At 37.4% G+C, this 18,634-nt stretch overlaps 1 protein-coding gene across 1 annotated transcript in view; it reads right to left on the reverse strand.

The window, feature by feature from the left end:
- Positions 1 to 15,527: 15,527 nt before the first annotated feature.
- AKT3 (AKT serine/threonine kinase 3) overlaps positions 15,528 to 18,634 on the reverse strand; it is a 380,155-nt gene continuing 377,048 nt past the window's right edge. Inside the window, exon 15 of the mRNA XM_083857259.1 lies at positions 15,528 to 15,690. The gene's annotated coding sequence lies outside the window, so the exon portion shown is untranslated. The remainder of the gene's footprint in view (positions 15,691 to 18,634) is intronic.

An 18,634-nucleotide genomic window follows, 5' to 3' on the forward strand; every position in this document is an offset into this window, starting at 1 on the left:
TGGAAAATATCTGCAACAATAATAACAAAATTTCTGTGACTATTGCTCTCTGCCTTGCAACTTCCTGTGCTAGGTCATTAGCCCAAAGGAGAAGTTCAGATCACCTTGAAACTGGGATCAATTTTTTGCAGGTATGTGCAGCTGAGGGAAGACAAGCTCACCTGCAAGGTCTACAAAACCCCCACAATATGACCTATGCCATTTCTCTCTGGAAACATGAAAATTCATCCATGCTTCTAAGTTGTGAATCCATGTCTCTAACTCCAGGCAATGGAGGATAAAGATGTACCTTGGAGATCTGCAGATATCACATGATGGTACTCACTCGCCCCAGAAGGTTGTTGACAGGTTATGTTCATTAGTTTTCATATGAGTCACACTGTTACTAAATTGATAGAGCTACAGAAAAGCCTACCAGTGAACAAAAATAAATAAGAACATTTCTTTTCCCTAACTCACCATCTGCCACAAGCTTATGATACCTTCAAATCACTTCAGGTAGTGAAGGCATGTTTTCTGTAGACTAAACTCACTATTTGCTTGATTTTTCCTCAGAAAGTGCAAGCAATTACAAATCCATTAATAATCCAGTCCTGAAGAACCATCCTGTATTTGGTCCAGCTAACCACTTCTGTGATGTTCTCTAAAGACACTTAAAATCATTAATTCAACAGCTCCACGGAGTTGCTAAAAGAATATATACTTAGATATGAATACTACTGGTAGGTATTTTCTGAGTAGATTCTGAGAATGAATAGCATAACTACGTAAAGTCAAACCAAACCCAGGACAAACTCCAGCAGAGACCAAGAGCAGGGGACTCAGGAGCAGCAGAAGAAAAAAGCAACCCAAAACTTTATATCTCAACAGTGTTTCTACACTCTCCAGACACTTTCACCACAGGGATTACATATATCCTTGTAGTAACCATTAATAAATGCGCTTGCCCAATCCTGCTATGGAGGATTCCTCCACACAAACCTTTAAACCCAAAATAACTTCTACCTCAACAGCTCAGATACCCACTGCACTAAAGGTCACCTTTCATGTTTGGAAACATGTTTCTTTCCATGCCCTTAGTTTTTGTACACAAGTGATACATAATTACATAATGTTGACACACTGGTCATAATTTTTTACCATTGTTTTATTTAGCAATTTCCATGTGTTTTTCCTGATGCCCTTCCTCAAATCTTGCTATTGCATTGTTTCTGAGATGGGGGAAAGAGGGAAATGCCTTACAGGATTAGAGATGCATGCATACCATGGATGTGCATAATGTCAGAGACAGATTACTAAAAATTCCTAGTTTTCAATTTCCTCTTTTGACTGATAAGAGCATTAATCTGACATTGTCTTACAACTCTCAATCATAATTCCTAGATTTAATTCAGAACAAAAGTTAGCTCAGAGGCCATCTGAGCCATATGTGAAATTAGAAATTTTTGAATCACTTAGTATTCCCACTGGATTTTATCTGATGGGCCTACAAGGACTAGTTCAAGCAGGTGAAAACAAATAAAGGTGACCATAGTTCTAAAATCTAGATACCTAAGTTAAAAGAAACATAATTTGCAGCAATAGCAATGAAAATGGTGGTACTGTTGTATTCTGACATTGCAAATGCAGTTAATAACCCCACCACTGACATGCTTTCATAGGCTAACTGTTCTTCCTGACACAAAAGGGATCTAGAGTGTTCTGACTGATACAAGTTTCCCCTAAATAAGCTAATTTTTTTGCAATTACAGGGGAAAATAATGTGTCTTCCATGTATTTGATGTAAAACAAGAGATTTTATGCAACAGCAAGTTCTGGATTTACACTTGGAATGCATGGATTTATTTTAATTTTTTTTTTAAAATAACTCCACAAACCCACTATAGGTAAAGCATAAGAATAAAAGCAAAACATTTGCGGATTTTCATTTAATTTAAATGCAAATAAAATGTGTCTGGCCTTTCATTTCCAAGTTTGTTAAGCTGGAGCATGTGTGAAAAAATATTACAAGAGGTAAGTCTCAACAAGTCTGGTGTTTGGGCAATGAGCTGTTAATGATTTGACCAGTAAAAAACTAAATTAAACAAATTACAAACTGAAAAAGAAATGTGAATTTCCAGCTGCCTGTAAGCTGGATTTCATTGATTAGATTTGTTCTGACATAAATAAACAGGTTGAATCACTTTGCTGTAATATTAATCAAGATTTTATATTGGTTTTATTTAAATATTTAATCAGTAGGACGTAAGTAGATTTTCTTAGAATTATGTGAGTTACCATGAATCAGGAACTTAGTACTTTCACATTTGAGCTTTTATTCCTTCTTCATATGCAAGAAATTCATAATATATTTGCCCATATCTATCTACTTTATTGAACCTTTTTCATTAGTTTTTTTAGCTGTGATGTTCCTCATTCTCTTGAGTTTCAGCATGGGCAGTCAATTTTGCAGCAGCTTCTCCTTTTAGAAGTGTCAGTAATAGAAAATAAGGAAGTTAAAATTCTAGAATTATAGTCATTTTAAGCCAAACGTTTTCTTCCATTATACAAGCAGTAAATTTGGACCCAGAAAGTACCAAGATTGCCACTGCATTAAGGATTCCCACACTAGATAAATGATGGAAGTTTTTTCAGGTTTTTTCTGATTCCTGTGTCTGGACTTGTCTCAGCAGAACTTGACAGAGTCTGTCCTACCTTTACAGTAATATTACCCACAGTGGTAAATTGAATTGCTGGTAAATTGAATGTAACATTCACAGCCTGGGATGCTATGGGGTCGTAGTTTTGGCATGAACTTTATAAGTAGCAATTGCACTGTTGCTAGTTGCTGAGTTATCTCTGAGGTAGTTCATGGGCTCAAAAGTTAGCAGGTTTGGGGGTTTGGCTTTTTTGTTGGCCTTCAAGAGCAGGAAGAAGAATTATGTGACATGAACAAACTGCTTTCGATTGCCCGCAGGCTGTTACAGTTCACTGCATGTTGGCCAAATCTAGAACTAGGTACAGGACTGCAAATAATAAAATTTACAGGACCCAAAACATAACAGGTCAAGGATCTTGCATTAGTTCTGGTTCCTGAAAGGCCTGAAATAGCATGACAGTGTCTGTTATCAAAAGAATTAAGGCTAGTTCCCAAATAGTTACAAAGCTTTTAGTGGGAAATTTTAGGATTTGGGTCCTGCAACAGAAGGTTAAACTGAGGGGCAATACTGGCATGGGCATATGCTGGCAGCAATAATTCATAGGAATTCATAGGATTCCTTCATTCCATAGGATGCCCTGAAGAAACAAAGAGTTTAGCCCTTTTTACCACACCTAACACTCTCATCCTAAGAACAGCTCAAATGAACAGTATGGAAATCTGGACATCTACGTAACTTGTTGCTGTTTCTGAGCTGCCATTCAAGTCAAGTTTAGATTGCACTTGGAATTAGTAGAAAGATGATAAAGATTCAGTTTATTATTAGGTGAACAAAGACAACAAAGATGAGGGCTGACGCCAGCTGGGCAACTTCTCATGGATATTTCTGGAGAAGATACAAGATACTAGGCTAAGATGGATGGTAGGTTAACAGCTAGAATTTGAGTAACCAGTAGTGAGGGGCAAATCTGTTGTTATATTTTGACACAAGCTGTAGACTGCAGAAGTACGGTGATGTCAATCACAATTTGTTAGAAGTGGGTTCATTTAGGCCATGGTTTTAATGGATGCATGTATTCACAGACCCACTGATAGAACCACTTTTTACTTATTCTAGAACCTACTGCCTCATTGCAGCATGTGAATGTTTTTCAGATTCCACCAGAAGAGCAATCCTTTTGGTCCCTATGGTTGTGAATATCCACCCTACACCACAGCTAAACCTATATGCTGATCCAGCCTGCAACAAAACAGAAAAACTCTTGGCCAATTTTTTGCCAATTGTTATCTTACTGCTGGGGATTTTGCATGAACTGTGAATCAAACTAAAGCTTTCTTACCTCCTACTTCCATCCATAACTGAACTCTTAATACTCAACTCTAAACACAGTTTTCAGATTTGGTTTGTACCTTTGCTTTGGAGGATCTGGTAGGTTCTCCAGCCTAACCTTTACCTTATTCCCTTCTGTCTTGTCTTAGGCAAAGTCTTACCTCAAAACAAATAGTTTTATCGCATGAAATCACAGTAGCATTTCTCATTGTTTTCCTATCTATCTTGCAGGATTTAATGACTAGCCTTAACCTTATTCTCAGAATAAATCAGGAAGGAATTGTCTTGCTGGCTTCAGCATCTTTGTATCTTGCAGTATGCAGCCATAATCATAAATTCTTCAGATCCCACTGTTCTAACCCCCAGTCCTCGTCCCTGGACATAACCTACCATATACCTGCACCTGCAGACACAGAATTACCACTGCTGGAGAACCAACATTCTTTCAAAATACATTTACCCTTCAACTACTTGTTCAGCTCATGCTATCAGAACCACTTTGCGTTGTCTTACAGATGGAATTCAGGTTAAAAAAAAGTGCTGTCCTCAAACTGAAATGCTATCATCCTGAATACTACAGCATCTAACTAGGATATATTTATGCTCTGTACAGAAGAGTTCAAGGCAGTATCATGTAGAAATACTAGGTCTTGGCAAACTTAGATTTTCACTCTTAAAGACTGCAATTTCAGGCCATAAAAAGGTTATTTCTACATTATTGGGATACCTAAATCTAAGGTACATGACAGTACCTCTGAGCACATGAGTGTGAAGCCATTATCTTGCTTCCAGTCTTATGTACTGCCAGATCTTTTGTGCAGAAATGGGTCTCCTGAACACAGCAACAAAATAAGGCTGTGGTAACACTCAGATTTTATAGTAGCTTAGCAGCAGGAATGAAATTCTTTTCTGGCTTCCTGGCAAATCTTTTCCAAAGCACTTCATCTATCATGGTATGTGGATTTCTGCAGTGGAGACAACCAATACCCACTCATTAACTGCTCTGGTTTTTAAAACTAATTGAAGTACAGCTTGGAAAACACGGTGGATATGGCTTTGCTAGTGAGGTTTTAGGATTAGAAGAATTGATCAAAGGAGGGAGGCCTCAGCTTCTGTCTCTTCTTTGAAGAATATTCATGCATTGCATCCTGCAGCTTTTTCATATGTAAGCTGTTGGGACAAATGCCAGGACTCATATCTTCCCCTCATCAAGAGAAGTGTGAAGTTAGAGGACATGCACAAAATACTCCCTCCTACTCTTAAAAGAAGCCAGTGCACATCTTTCTTTACTAACAGCACTGGTAGTGGTATTTCTCAAAAATATTAGTAGATTTTCAATGAAATGCACCATGGAAAATTGATTAAACAGGGTGATGTTTGTAAGTTATCCTGTAAAATTCTAGCAAGACTGGGGAAGAGGAGAGTTATGGTTTGGGATCTAAAGTGAATTACAAGCTTCACTGAGGCTGGTGGTTGCTGTTAGCACTATCTGGCTCAGCTGGAGTAATCCAGTTCCATTCTCTAGTAAGAATAACAAGTTTAGTTTTGACACCTTCATTATCACTTTGACAGAACATGTTTTGACCAAGCACAATTTTTGAAGACAATCTTCTAGATTCATAACCAGTATGGCTTATATTAACCCTGGGGAGCTACAGCCCAAGTACCTTTGGCTGCATAACCAGTGCAGGGAAGAGCCTCCTATGTCTGTCAGGGGTGTAGTGATTACTTTTGCAAGGGTTCTGGGTCACTAATTGCAGCCTCTGCAGCTTGAAGGAAAAAGCCAGAAGCAACAATTGCAATGGTGACTAATTGAGAGCACAGACACGAGTTGTAGAGAGTAAGATACAAGAGATATGTCGATTTTAAAATAAAGCAGTTTCACACTGTGCGTGGAGAAACATGACTTTCTGCAAGTAAACAAGATTAGGCCAGGGACTACACCAGACATTAGAGTCTGCTTTTTAATTCTAGCAGAACAATTGAAGTTAATAGGTTTGAATTGTATGCTAAAATCAGGTACCATAGTCAAATATTTTCCAGATATATGATTTCTGCTTTTTAAACAAGTCAAATTAATCAAAACACTGAAAGAACAGAGGGGGAAAAAAACACCCAAATTAATGGCTGTCTGCATGTCTATTTCTTTTCCATCAATAAGAGCTCTGAAACTTGTGGCCTAGATACTATAAACATTATACTCAAGCTTAGGTCTGTCCACATGAACCACATTGAAGATGACATTTAAGAGAACAATATGGAAAATGACTGCAATACCAAAGTCAGGGAAACCCATTTATTTTCATACTTGTGTTTCTCCTCATGCAAAGAAAAGGAAAATACATGACACATTAGAATTTAATTGAGACAAACAGGCTTCCCAATCTTAGCAACGAAATATTTGAAATTATTATGGCAAGTTCCAGTTTGCTAATGGAGACATTTAAAAGCAGAAGATACGATTGTGTCCCCGATGTCAGGTCAAAAAAATCTGGTATAAACTTTGAGTGAACACAAGTGAGTTTCTCTCAAAAAGGGTTTTCCAGAAGATTAATTTCCAGACTTTGATGCTACAAATATCTGTATTTTTTTTTCACTTATGAGAATAAGCAGTTGAAGTTAATCTACTGAAATGAGATGCAATATGTGCTTAGAACTTTGCCTTGTTTGATAGGAGACTTGATATAATAATCCTAAGGAGTTTTTAATTAAAGGAATGGGAAGATACACTTTAACTGTGAAATAAAGAGATCATGTATTTCCTATCAGTGATTGAGGTTATGTGAGTAATGAATATAAAAATGGTTTATCAGCAACCGACAGTAAGAATTTGATCATTATATCTTAATGTATTGCAACAGAACAGGCAACTTATTAGATCTGTTTATATATATTATTCTTCCATTAGCAGAATAAGTGACTTAAATTGGATTTCTTTTATTTCAGAATTGAAAGGATAAAGAATAAGTCTGTCTAGCTTTTAGAATATTGTATTTGACCAAAAAAAAAAAAAAAAAAAAAAAAAAAAAAAAAAAAAAAAAAAAGAGAGATGTGCATAGCAGGAAAGGCAAATAAAAGCCATAGTGTTTATGAATCTAGAAGATTGTCTTCAAACATTGTGCTCAGTCAAAACATGTTCCACCTAAGTCATGACAAAGGCATAAGGAATAAGACCACTCTACAGGGCAATGGAAAACAACAATGTTCTAAGCAACAGGATTCTTCCAGTTAATTTAGGCATGAGACTAGAAAAAGATCCATATCCTACTAGAGATTTCTAGTCCATTTCCATTATTAAGTTGAAATAAAAAGAATAATGGATACACTGCCTTGGGCAAATGGAATTTATGTGTTTGACACAGAGTAATATCCACTGAGATCATGGTAAAAAGTCAAAACTTTCTCCTCCCATTTTTTGGCTTATGTTGAGAGACATGTATCCAGAGGATAGAGAACAAAACAGGGGCAATGCAAAACTGAATTCTGTTCCAAGCTCTCACACACATCTCCTATATGACTTTGGAGAACCCACACCATGTGCCTTTCATTCCCTTAAAAACATTGTGCTGGTTGTATGAGGTTAGATAGCAGTCCTTGAGAGACAAGGGCTTTTACTGTGTGTTTGTACAGCATAAGCGTGACAATGTCAGGGCTTAAATTAAAGTCTCTTGGTACAGCGAATAAATATGAGCACATTCAGCAAAAATAAGATAAACAACAAAAGATATTGCACATGACAGTAAAAAAAAAAACAAGGAAAATTGACTGGTTGGATTTGACACCATCTCAGTGTTAAAGGTAACACTGAGTAGAGGAACATAGTTTTTTTTTTGATTCTTGCAATTGAAACCAAAATAAAGCTAGAGGGCAAGTTTAGGATTTTTGTAAGACAAGTTCTGCCTTGCAAAACATAATTGGATCTGTTGCAGCAATTACTCTTAAGTGGAGACTCACAATTTTCCCTTTGATAATTATGTTGCAAGAGAAAGAGATTTGAATATCAATGCACCTAATTGTCCTTTCCCAGAAGTGAAAGTTCCCAGTAAGGCTGATTGAGGTATGAGTGAAAGCTGAAAACTCAGGGCAGGTGAGATATGGCAGTTCCAGCAGTTAGTAATGAGCTCCTCATCTTAGGTTTATTGCCTGGTTTATTGCAATGTCCTTTTAAAAACAATAGGAAAGTCACTCCTCAGAGAGCACAAAAAAAAAAGTTTTAGCTTCTTGAAGACAGCTGCATTGCATCAGAGGAGTAAACTTAGTCTTGTTTATGTCATTGGTAGTTGATGTCTCAGATTTCCTGTGCTCTAGTTAGCAAACACTTGAAGATATGAATCTGACCTTGGGTTTTCCGCTTGGAAAAAAATCTGTGAAATGAACAACAGATCTGAAGAGTTTGTGGCAAGCTGTACTGCTGAAGAGAAATAGCACATCATGCTGCAAAAGATAAATTTTCCAGAGTACTTAAGGTTTCTTGCTCATTTATAATCTCATTAGACTTCAGAAGATCTACCAAAGACATGAAAAACTGAAGTCAGGTTATTACTTCAGGGTGAAGTAAGTCTCCTAGCCCACAAGAATTGCCAGGGAGTGTTACTCACCACTGCTCAGAGTTCTAGGTGCCTGCTGGGACTCTCTAAGTAAAAAACCTAAATTACTAAAGCGTGGATGTAGATTTTTAACCATAGCAGCCTACATTGCAGCTTCTCCCAAATGGATCCCTAAAAGGTTCATTATCACCTCTCTTTTGCTCAGATTTGCAATAAGATGTTTGCAATATTTATCCTACAAAGACCGATCTTTTTCAAACAATGAACCATCCCAATAAAGGCAACATGTATATATCTGCTTTAAAACAAAACAGCAGAGGGACCTTTGCTTGTTGAAGATGTTCAAGGTCATGTTATCCATGCATCTATTTCCTTTACTGGAAGCACATAGATGTTGCCTAGGACCAATAGATGAGTGATCCCTGTGAGATTTAATAATGAAAATATGAGTTAGTAAAGAAGCACTTTCTCATTACTATATTCTTCAGATGTGTCTGTCTATTCAGATGTGTCTATTCAAATATTTTATAGGCACCACATATTTTTAGCTATTCTGATTACTGAGTGTATAGAATAACAGAACCAATATTCTGACCATACTGACATTCTGACCAACTGACTCCTCTTGTGAGGAGTGGCTGAGGGAGCTGGGATTGTTTAATCTAGAGAAAAGGACAATCAGAGGAGATCTTACTGTTCTCTACAGCTACCTGAGATTGTGGCAAGGTGGGTGTTTATCTCCCAGTTAGTAAGTGTCAGGAGGAGAGGAAATGGCCTCAAGTTGTGTAAGGGGAGTTTGAGATTGAAAAAAATTTTAGATTAGGAAAAATTTCTTCACTGAAAGAGTGGTCAAGCATTGGAACAGGCTGTCCAGGATGTGACTGAGTCGCCATCCTGAAAGTATTTTAAATGAGGTCAAGATGTGGTCCTTAGAGACATGCTTTAGTGATATTTAAACTTAAATATAAGTATATTTTAAACTATAACTAAATAATTTTAATTCCATCAGTAAGTAACCCAGAAAAATAGTCAACTGAAGGTACTGAAGCTAGGGGATCTTTTTTCTCTTATCTGGTTGATGGCCAGCTGAGAATTCTGTGAGTTCTAGAAGAGTCAGCAAAGGGAAGTTGCTTTACAGAAAAAGACCTGCAGGTGCTGGTGAACACCAAGTGGAACGTGAGCCAGCAATATGTCCTTGTGGCAAAGAAGGCTTGTCCTGGGCTACTTTAGAAGGAGGTCTGCCAGCAGGTTGATGAGCCTTCCCTCTGCACTGGTGAGGCCACAGCTGCAGTGCTGTGTCTGAGTCTGTGCTTCCTGGTACAACAGAAGTATGGAGTTACTCAATGAAAATCAAGCAGAGGGCAATAAAGATGGCTAAGAGACTGGAGAATCTCTCCTACAAGGAAAGGCTGAGTGAGCTGGAGCTCTTCAGCCTGGGAAGAGAAAGTTCAGGAAGGAACTCATCAGTACACACAAATACCTGAAGGGAGGATATAGAGAATATGGATCCAGGCTCTTCTCAGTACCATCCAGTGACAGAGCAAGAGTCAATGGAACAGAGGAGGTTTTTTCTGAACATCAGGAAACTCTTTACTATGCAGTTGACTGAGCACTGGCACAGGTTGCCCAAAGAGGTGGTAGAGTCTCCATCTTGGAGATATTCAAAAGCTGTCTATACACTGTCCTGGACAGACTTCTTTTGGTGTCTTTGCAGGGAGATTAAACAGTCCAGAGGTTCCTTCCAACTCAGCCCTTCTGTGATTTTGTGATCTGATTATGAGTGCTCTGAATCATTAATGCTGATGCTTGGTAATTCTTGGAACGCTGGTAAAATTCTATATAATAGAAGAAAATTTATACTATGACAATATTAAAAACATCTATTAGAAAATATCAGTCCTGACCAAATGTCTTTGTTTAGATAGATAGATATCTGCCAGGGAAGATTGGAGTCTCCCTTGGAATGTAAGCCCTCCCCTCCCCCTTTTCCAAATTATTATAAATTTGCAATTAAAAGGCTGTCAGGCAAAGATTTTGGGAATAGGTATAGCAGTTCTTTACTAGGGATATTAAAAAATACAAATGTTGTATTACAAAAGAATAAGCAAGAATAAGCAAACAAACAAACAAGAAAATCCTAGAAAACCCTGACAAAGTCAGAAATACAACCTGACTCCTTGTTGGTCAGGGCATTGGAAACAGTCCAAAGTCAGCCCTCCTGGAGTGGCAGATGTGGTCCTGTTGGAAGCCAGGGGTCCAGAGATGGGTCCAGCCTTCCTTTGGGAGTCCCGTGGGAACACTGGAGTGCCTGGTGACACTTGTGGCTCCTTTTTATCTTGGTGGAAATGGTTTGGCTCCTTCTCCCTGGGTGGAGCATCTCACAATAGGATGATGAATTGTATCCTGTCACTGGTGAGCTTTAATGGTCCATTAACAGAAGATATTCCCATGGGGGTAGTGGAAGAGTGAACAGAGATAAACACTACTCCATCTAGTTTTAACAGCTGGCTTGGGAGGCAGTGGAAGACTGAGCAGAGATAAGAAACAATGTCCCACCCAGTTTTTAACAACTGGCTTGTAATCAGAGAAGGCAGTTACCCCCCCACCCCGCCCCCTTCTGGAGTTACAACAGACAAAGAAAAATCTCCCCAACCAAGCTTTGGCCACCTCTTTGTTTTGGTCAAGGACTCTTAAGTATCCAACACTGAGTCTCCTTGGTAACTTATGGGGAAATTTTTTTTTAAAGTAAAAAAAGGAACAAACCTAACCCCAACACCAAGATACTAGAATAGCTAGAAATGAGTTGAAAAGTGAGGAATTAAATATGAGAGTGTAGTAACAGCTAAACATTATGCGTGCAAGCAGTGGATATTTTCATTGCCTTGTTTAATAACATTATATTTTGGGATGGAAACACACTCCACCCTAAAAAAAATTGATATCATAAATTGCTTTGTGACATTTCAATAATAATTAGAAAACCCAAACAACTTTGACAGAATTTCAATTACAGTTACATAATCTTTATGTTTAAGCCAGGATACATCAGTAGCATTTATAATTAATTTATTCAGGTTTTCATCCCTCAATCTGAATGGAAAAAAATAACCTATAAAATGACATATAAGATATAAGACTGGAGAGCTGGACACTAATGATTAGGACAGATTACTGACAAAAGTCATACCAGGTTAGTGGTAAAAAGTCAATAAGTGAGGGGGAAAAAAGGTAAGTAATCAAATCAACAACCCACACTCAGCAAGAGAGTATGGGACATTTTACTTACCAGACAGGAGATTGTGTGTTATGTCTTAAGATGACTTTATCCTACACTGTATGGTTAGATCAATATAAGCACACCATGAAACTCTTCCAGGCCAATATGGAAACAATCCCTGTAACAGCCTGGAGCTCAAGGCTGTGCAGGTTAAAACATTACTACTTTTTGTATCAATGCTAATGCCACTGAGACCATGTGTCTAGTTCTGCTAGCTAGAAGACTAGGAGAGAAATCACAGAAGATTTAGAGAAAATAAATCACAAGGATAACCAAGACGGGGAAAATGTTCCTTAAAATGGAGAGCTTTCAACTTCTGCCAAAAAAAGAGAGGAACTCTCTGCTTTACATGAGGGTGAAAATGTCACCATGTCTCTGAGATAATTGTATCTTTCAATCCAGTAAAGTCTAGTTGAACACTGGAACTTGCCTAAGTATAGCATCAACTACATTTAATTAGGTTTTATGTTTCTCTAATTCTCCAGCCCATTCTCTCAAGAAAAAAACTGCTTCTTAAGACCTCCCAGTGGCTGATGACTCACACAGCAAAAGAACTTTGTGCAGCAGAAACATAATATATGCAGATAGCTTTTTCAGTTATCTCAGAGAGCCCCTTTGGCTCATCTTACTAATTCAATGCACATATTTCAGACTGTATGCTTTGAATTACAACTTTATTTTCCCCTTCAGAATGAAACTATTCCTAATTATACAGTTAAAGTCCTAACATTTAGTGTCTCTAAATTGTTCATAGCTTTAAACTTCAGCAACCCCTCATGAATTTGTCTCAAACTACCACTTACCTATATTTTTTTGTGTTTCTGTTTCAATTGTTGTAGCAATGCTCAGGTTATGACTTCAGACAGAAAATATTCATGAGGATTTGCTGAATGCTAATAAGAGGATCTCTTTGACAGTAAATTTCTCTAGTATAACAAATGGGGAAGAAGATGCAGATAATAAAGAATGGTACTGCAGAAGAACCAGGCAAGTTTATGTCTTTTGCAATGTTCTTTAAAGCATCAGGCATTCAAACTGTAGATGACAGAAGCAGAGTAAGTTCTTTTGAGCAGAAAACAGTGAACAGCCCCATTAACAATGCTACAGTAATCCAACATTATACCTTTGAAATTAACAAAAGAAAGGACTACAGAGATTAAACAATTAGCCAAAATCAGTATACGATAAATGAGTAAAGCAAATATCACCCTGATTTAAAGTTGTTCAGCTAAATCCACCTAATATGAAGAGTCTCAGTAAGAATTAGATTCCTGATTTAGCCTTTGGCTCTATATCTGAATAAAGCTAGAGAGAAAGGTAAAAGGTCAACACCCTATCTCAAAAACTCAGAGTAAATTTGGTCACCATTTAATAAAGTCAAGTAAAATCTTTTAAAGTAAAATATTTATCCTAGGAATCCTGAAACTATAACCACACAAAAAGGATAATCCAAGTGTTTGAATCCATGGTCAGTAAACAAAAAACTCTAATTCATAACTGCAATCTCTCTTGATTAATATTCTTTAACAAAACCAGACACTGTTTTGACAGTTCCTCCAAATTCTTGCCATTTTGTCATCTCATTTTCTTCCTTCAGCATCCATCATGCATGGCTGGGTCTGACAGACAGGCTGGTGATAAATCCACAAATTTATTATGTCATCAGGGAAGTGGTTGAGTCACTGTCTCTGGAGGCATTTAAAAGATATGTAGATGTGGCACATAGGGACACGGTGTAGTGGTGGACTTGGCAGTGTTAGGTTTATAGTTTCACTCAATGATCTTAAAGGTCTTTTCCAACCTAAATGATTCTATCATCTTTCAAAAGTTGTACTTATCTACCTCAATGCAAAGCAAAGTAGATGACAATGTTCTTGTTGCATCGCACTTTTTAAATTTGCCTGCCATAGATATGCGAATATAGGCTTATGTAAATTTTCAAGTTACTATAGAAAATATATCAGTATGTATTCTTACTTAAAATATATCTGTTTGCTATCATCTTGTAAACAGAAATATGTCATTTGCGTGTGTCTCGAGCTATGAATGCATCTAATTTCTTCCTACCAGTGCTGTATATCACAGACAACTTCCAAGCTCATAAAGACCAACAAATTCATGTCAGTCCTTCATGTCAATCGTATTTGTAGGTTAACCATGAGTTTAATTTCTTTTCTATACAGATACTAAAACGCTGCTTTTAGCTGTTTGTATAGAGCCATTCAAAGGAAGATACTCATCCATAGTATATTCAGTCACTGGGAAATCTTATCAGCATTAGAAAGTCTGTATCTTGGAAAATTGGTATTTATAACTCTTACCGGGAAATCTGAGAAAAAAAAAAGTGCTGTATCATTTTATTTCAAATTATGGTACTGCTCTAGCATGATTTACTTTAACCATTATATGAGATATATGGTTTTCAAAAACCAAACAAGAAATAGAAGAAAGTTGAATATTTTGCATTTTGAAATCTTTTTATGATTTGGTGATATTTAATGCTTCCCATGTGGAGGTATAAACAGTTTTTAAAATATTGGTTCACTGTACGGTGAACACAAGTCCCTCAGTCTGGGGAAAATAATTGAACTCTATCATTTGAAATATCTGATATCTCTAAAATTTAAATATTTTCTCTGTATATACTGTCTTATAGAATTAGGTCAAATTCCAACAAAATTTTTGAAGTATAAGTCTGAGTAACTTTGTTGACTTCAGTCTGGAGACGTGGAAAGTTCTAGCACTTATACCTTTTTAAATGTTTTCTACTGTCATCAACATGGCAGCCTTCCCAACATTTGTATGGATGACAAAATTATAACCCCAGTTGCTTCCCCCAAAATGATATTGATCCACTTAATAGATTTTGGCACTGTGCCCAGAATTTTCTTTAATAAATAATTTTCCTACTCTCTAAAGATTTTTTGTCTTGAGTTTACAGTTTTTATAACAAGCCTCTTTGATTAAAAGCACTATTAAGTATGGTTAAGAATGAATGGAACCAAATTTAAGCAATTCATCATTTTCAATTCCACAAGCCAATATTGGTAAGTATAGAATAGCTCTGAATGTCTCTTGCTGAGATATGGGTAATTTTTCAAAGCATAATACCTGTCCAACCTGGAAAACAGCCACAGGATATGTAACAAAATTCCATTCCCTGGCATTTTTGTAGCTATCATACTTTATGAGTCTGCAGAGATTGTTGACTGTTCTCTGTGGAGTTTACTTCTTGCAGACTGTGAGTGGTAAGTTTACCCTGTCTTTCTCTGAATGACCTTGTTGTACTTGCATTCTTTTCACTAATACAGACTGGGGTTTTTGGGGTTTTTTTGCAGGTAGGTATTTCTGAACTCAAACACCAAATGGAGTCATAACTTTTAGGAACAAGTATTTGCATATTTAGGTGTGTGGTCTGCAAACTCATACAAGGAGAATTGCTATTCTTTCATCCTTGCTGTCTTGTGTAGAGTACCCAAGCCAAAAACATCTGTTCCATTCTGTGCCTGTGGGTATTGTCTGGTGTCAGGATTCAAACCTGAAGGATTCCTAAGAGATGGATAGACTAACAGACAGATAATTGTGTCTGTGGTGGGTTGATCCCCACTGACCATAACCCCAACCCTGTCACTTGCTCATTTCTCCCAGAGGACCAGGGGAGACAATCAAAAAAGACAGAAGTAAGATTAAAAACCCCAAAGGTCGAGATAAGGACAATGTAATAAGTGAAGGGAAAAAAAAAAAAAAACAAAACAAAACAAAACAAAACAAAACAAAAAAAAAAAAAAAAAAAAAAAAAAAAAAAAAAAAACAAAAAAAAAAAAAAAAAAAAAAAACCACCCAACAACAACAAAAAAACCCACAAAACAAACCAACAAGAAAACAAACACGAAAAATACTAAAACAGAAAACTACCCAAGTGATGCAAAAGCAATCACTCACCATTAGCACACTAATGCCCAGATAGTCACTAAGAAAAAGTTTTTCCAAAATAACTCCTCTCTATTTTGCTGCTTAGCATGATACTATATGGTCTAGAACATCCCTTTGGTCAGTTCAGGTTGGCTGCTCTGGAGCTGTGTCCCTTCCCAACCTCTTGTTCACCCTCAGCCTTCTCCACTGGGATCACAAAGTGAGAAAGAGAGAAGACTTCAGCACTGTAAAAAAAATCAGCAATAGCTAAACCACTGTTTTATTCAACCTTTTAAAATACAGTACCAAATAGGCTGGTGTGAAAAAAAAATTATCTCCTTCTCAGAAAAACCCAGAATTTCTTTTCAAGAAATGAGCAAGCACAGTCTTTCCTGAACAACCCTGAGGGCAGAATTTGTTTCATTCCACCTTCTACTGTGTATAGATTTTTTGGCTTTATACACTGAGGATATTTCACCGGCCAAAACCAGATGTGTTTTGGTGATATCCTGCTTAAGCACAGTCTTAATATCTCAATTTGTGAGAGTAATCAGTCAGAAAAATAAAGTAAGAATCTATAATATTAGAAAATAGAAAAAAAATGGAAAGAGTGGTCATTGAAAGGCTTGGCTGAAAAACATGATGTGCTACTCCCTGTACTGTCAATCTTTCTTTCCACTGAAGAACTGCAGCATAGTAGAGTCACACTCATCTGTAGACAGAACATGGCTAAGAGCAGCTGCTTCTTCCAAGAAAGTAGATGGGCAGGTTATCTTCTATTCTTGTAAATAAAACAAAGACAGTGAATGATTCATTGGCCCAGAATTCTAGCAGCTGGGGCTACAATCACTCTGACTAGCATCTCATCACTATTCACCTCTGGCTTCTACAAGGAGTTCAATTTTCAGTTCTTAGAGGCCGTGCTGCCACATGTCAGAGAGGTGTTTTTGTAGGACGAGACAAAATATGTCTTTTCCTGTTTCTCTGAGGTAGGAGCATCCGACAAAGCTTGCTGGACTGTGCTGACAGATAGTGAAGGGACAAAGGAAGTAAACCTAAAGCAGTGTTGTTCACACAATGTATTGAAAATGGCCTCTGGCACATGCTTTTCCTTGGACTCTTCCTAGGCATTGTCTCAGAGAGTGCTAGTTGTCACAAATCAAAATTATGTCAGGAGCTAAGCAGTGGGAAGGATAAACGATACCTTAATCTCATGTCTTAACCCAGATTGGTTTTGCACCAGAGACAAAGTCACAGGGTCTGAAAAAGACCTTTGGCACCCCAGCACACAAATGTGGGTTTCTCTTGCCACCTGAGATGCAGCTTTCCCAAACCACAGCTGCATGGCTAACAAACCACTGGCAAGAAAGTTTTTTATTGCTAGGGATGAAGAGTTACATTGCTACTGGCAACTCTTATTTTAGGAATGGACCTGAAATTAATTGTGGTTTTCAGATAAAGTAGCTTTCCCACTGTAGCATAAGTCAGATGGATGTAGTTTATGCTCAAACAAAAGCCAAGAGGCTTGTTAATCAAGAGAAGTACTGTGTCATGGATTTGGGAAACCACATGAACATCACTGTAAAGCACTGCCAAGTTGTGGCACAGGGTTGTCAGAACATCTGGCATTTATATTCTTTGATTTTGTCAGTGATGAAGCAATCATGAAGGTGCTATTGACAACCTCTGTTTTGCGACTTTCTCTCTTTCCCAGCTGTTAGCAAAAGCCTGTCTACAAACCATACAACTGCAAAGAAATTCAAATATGCTTTAAGCATTTGGTGCTCTTTGTAAGGCTGAAGGAAAAATTGGCACTTGATTCAGAAACACAATTCAAACATTGCAAATATTTTACAGAAGTGCAAGTTCACACCAAGATACCGTGTCTCCAAAAGTTATGGCATGCTAAAGTTCTCTACTGAAGTTATTTTTTCCCAGTTCACATAACGGGCCTCTCCTGAGCAACAGGGATCTAGGGTCAACGAAAATTAAGATGCTGTGTAAGATAACATCTAGGCCATGTGGTGGTTATAATGAGCAATTGATTGCTAATGCTTGTACTGTTTATGGGTTGTGAAATGCCTTGGGACATGTTTTAATGATATGTTAGAGGGTACTGAAACGCCTGTTGTGCTTATTTTAGACTCCTGGTGTGAAAGGACTGCCAATCTGCAAGGGTTAGAGTATGCTAAATTGATTTCAGAGATTGTGTTGGTAAAGGTCAATTCATTTAGCAAATATAATATCATTTAATTTTATCTTCAACCTTGCTTGTTAGGTTGTTTAATTAGTTCATGTAAATTGTGAGAGCTTTTGTGTGCATCTGCACATTTTAATAAAAACTTTTTCAGATCAGGGGTTTCCTCTTTCTTGCATTTAAAGCACTGAGAACATGTGCTTGAACATGGCAACTTAGGAAAATCTTGATGACAAGTAAATGCACTTCAATCACTAAACAAGCTTCAACTTGTAATTAAAAAATAAACGTGAAGGCATCTTTGGTAGAAAGAGAGGCAGATTTCCTGGTAGACAAGTACTGAATTCAGTAGAAGGGGAAATTCTGTGTTTTGCCAGGTGTGTTTAGCTATATTATTCTGCATCTCTTTCCCAGAACTGTATTTCTAGCATCACCCACCCCAAGGTGGTCACTCCCCATGATAAAAGAAGCTGGAAAAAACACAATCCAAGCACTAAATGTACTGGTACTTCAAAAATGCAGCAACAGGCTTAATGCATCATTGTCCAGTTGGGAATTGTTGCTGAACATCAGATGCTAGGAGCATTGTCAATCACATCTTCAAATTGCACAAATAGGAGGCTTTGTTGGACTGCTGGCTAATGTCTTTTGTCTTTCATGATTGTTCATTTGGCACTGTTACCCAAACCTATGAAAGCCCAGCTTAGTGAGATTGTATTATGAAGACTGATTG

Source organism: Zosterops lateralis, assembly GCF_965231275.1.
Source record: "Zosterops lateralis genome assembly, chromosome: 3".
Lineage (NCBI taxonomy): Eukaryota > Metazoa > Chordata > Aves > Passeriformes > Zosteropidae > Zosterops > Zosterops lateralis.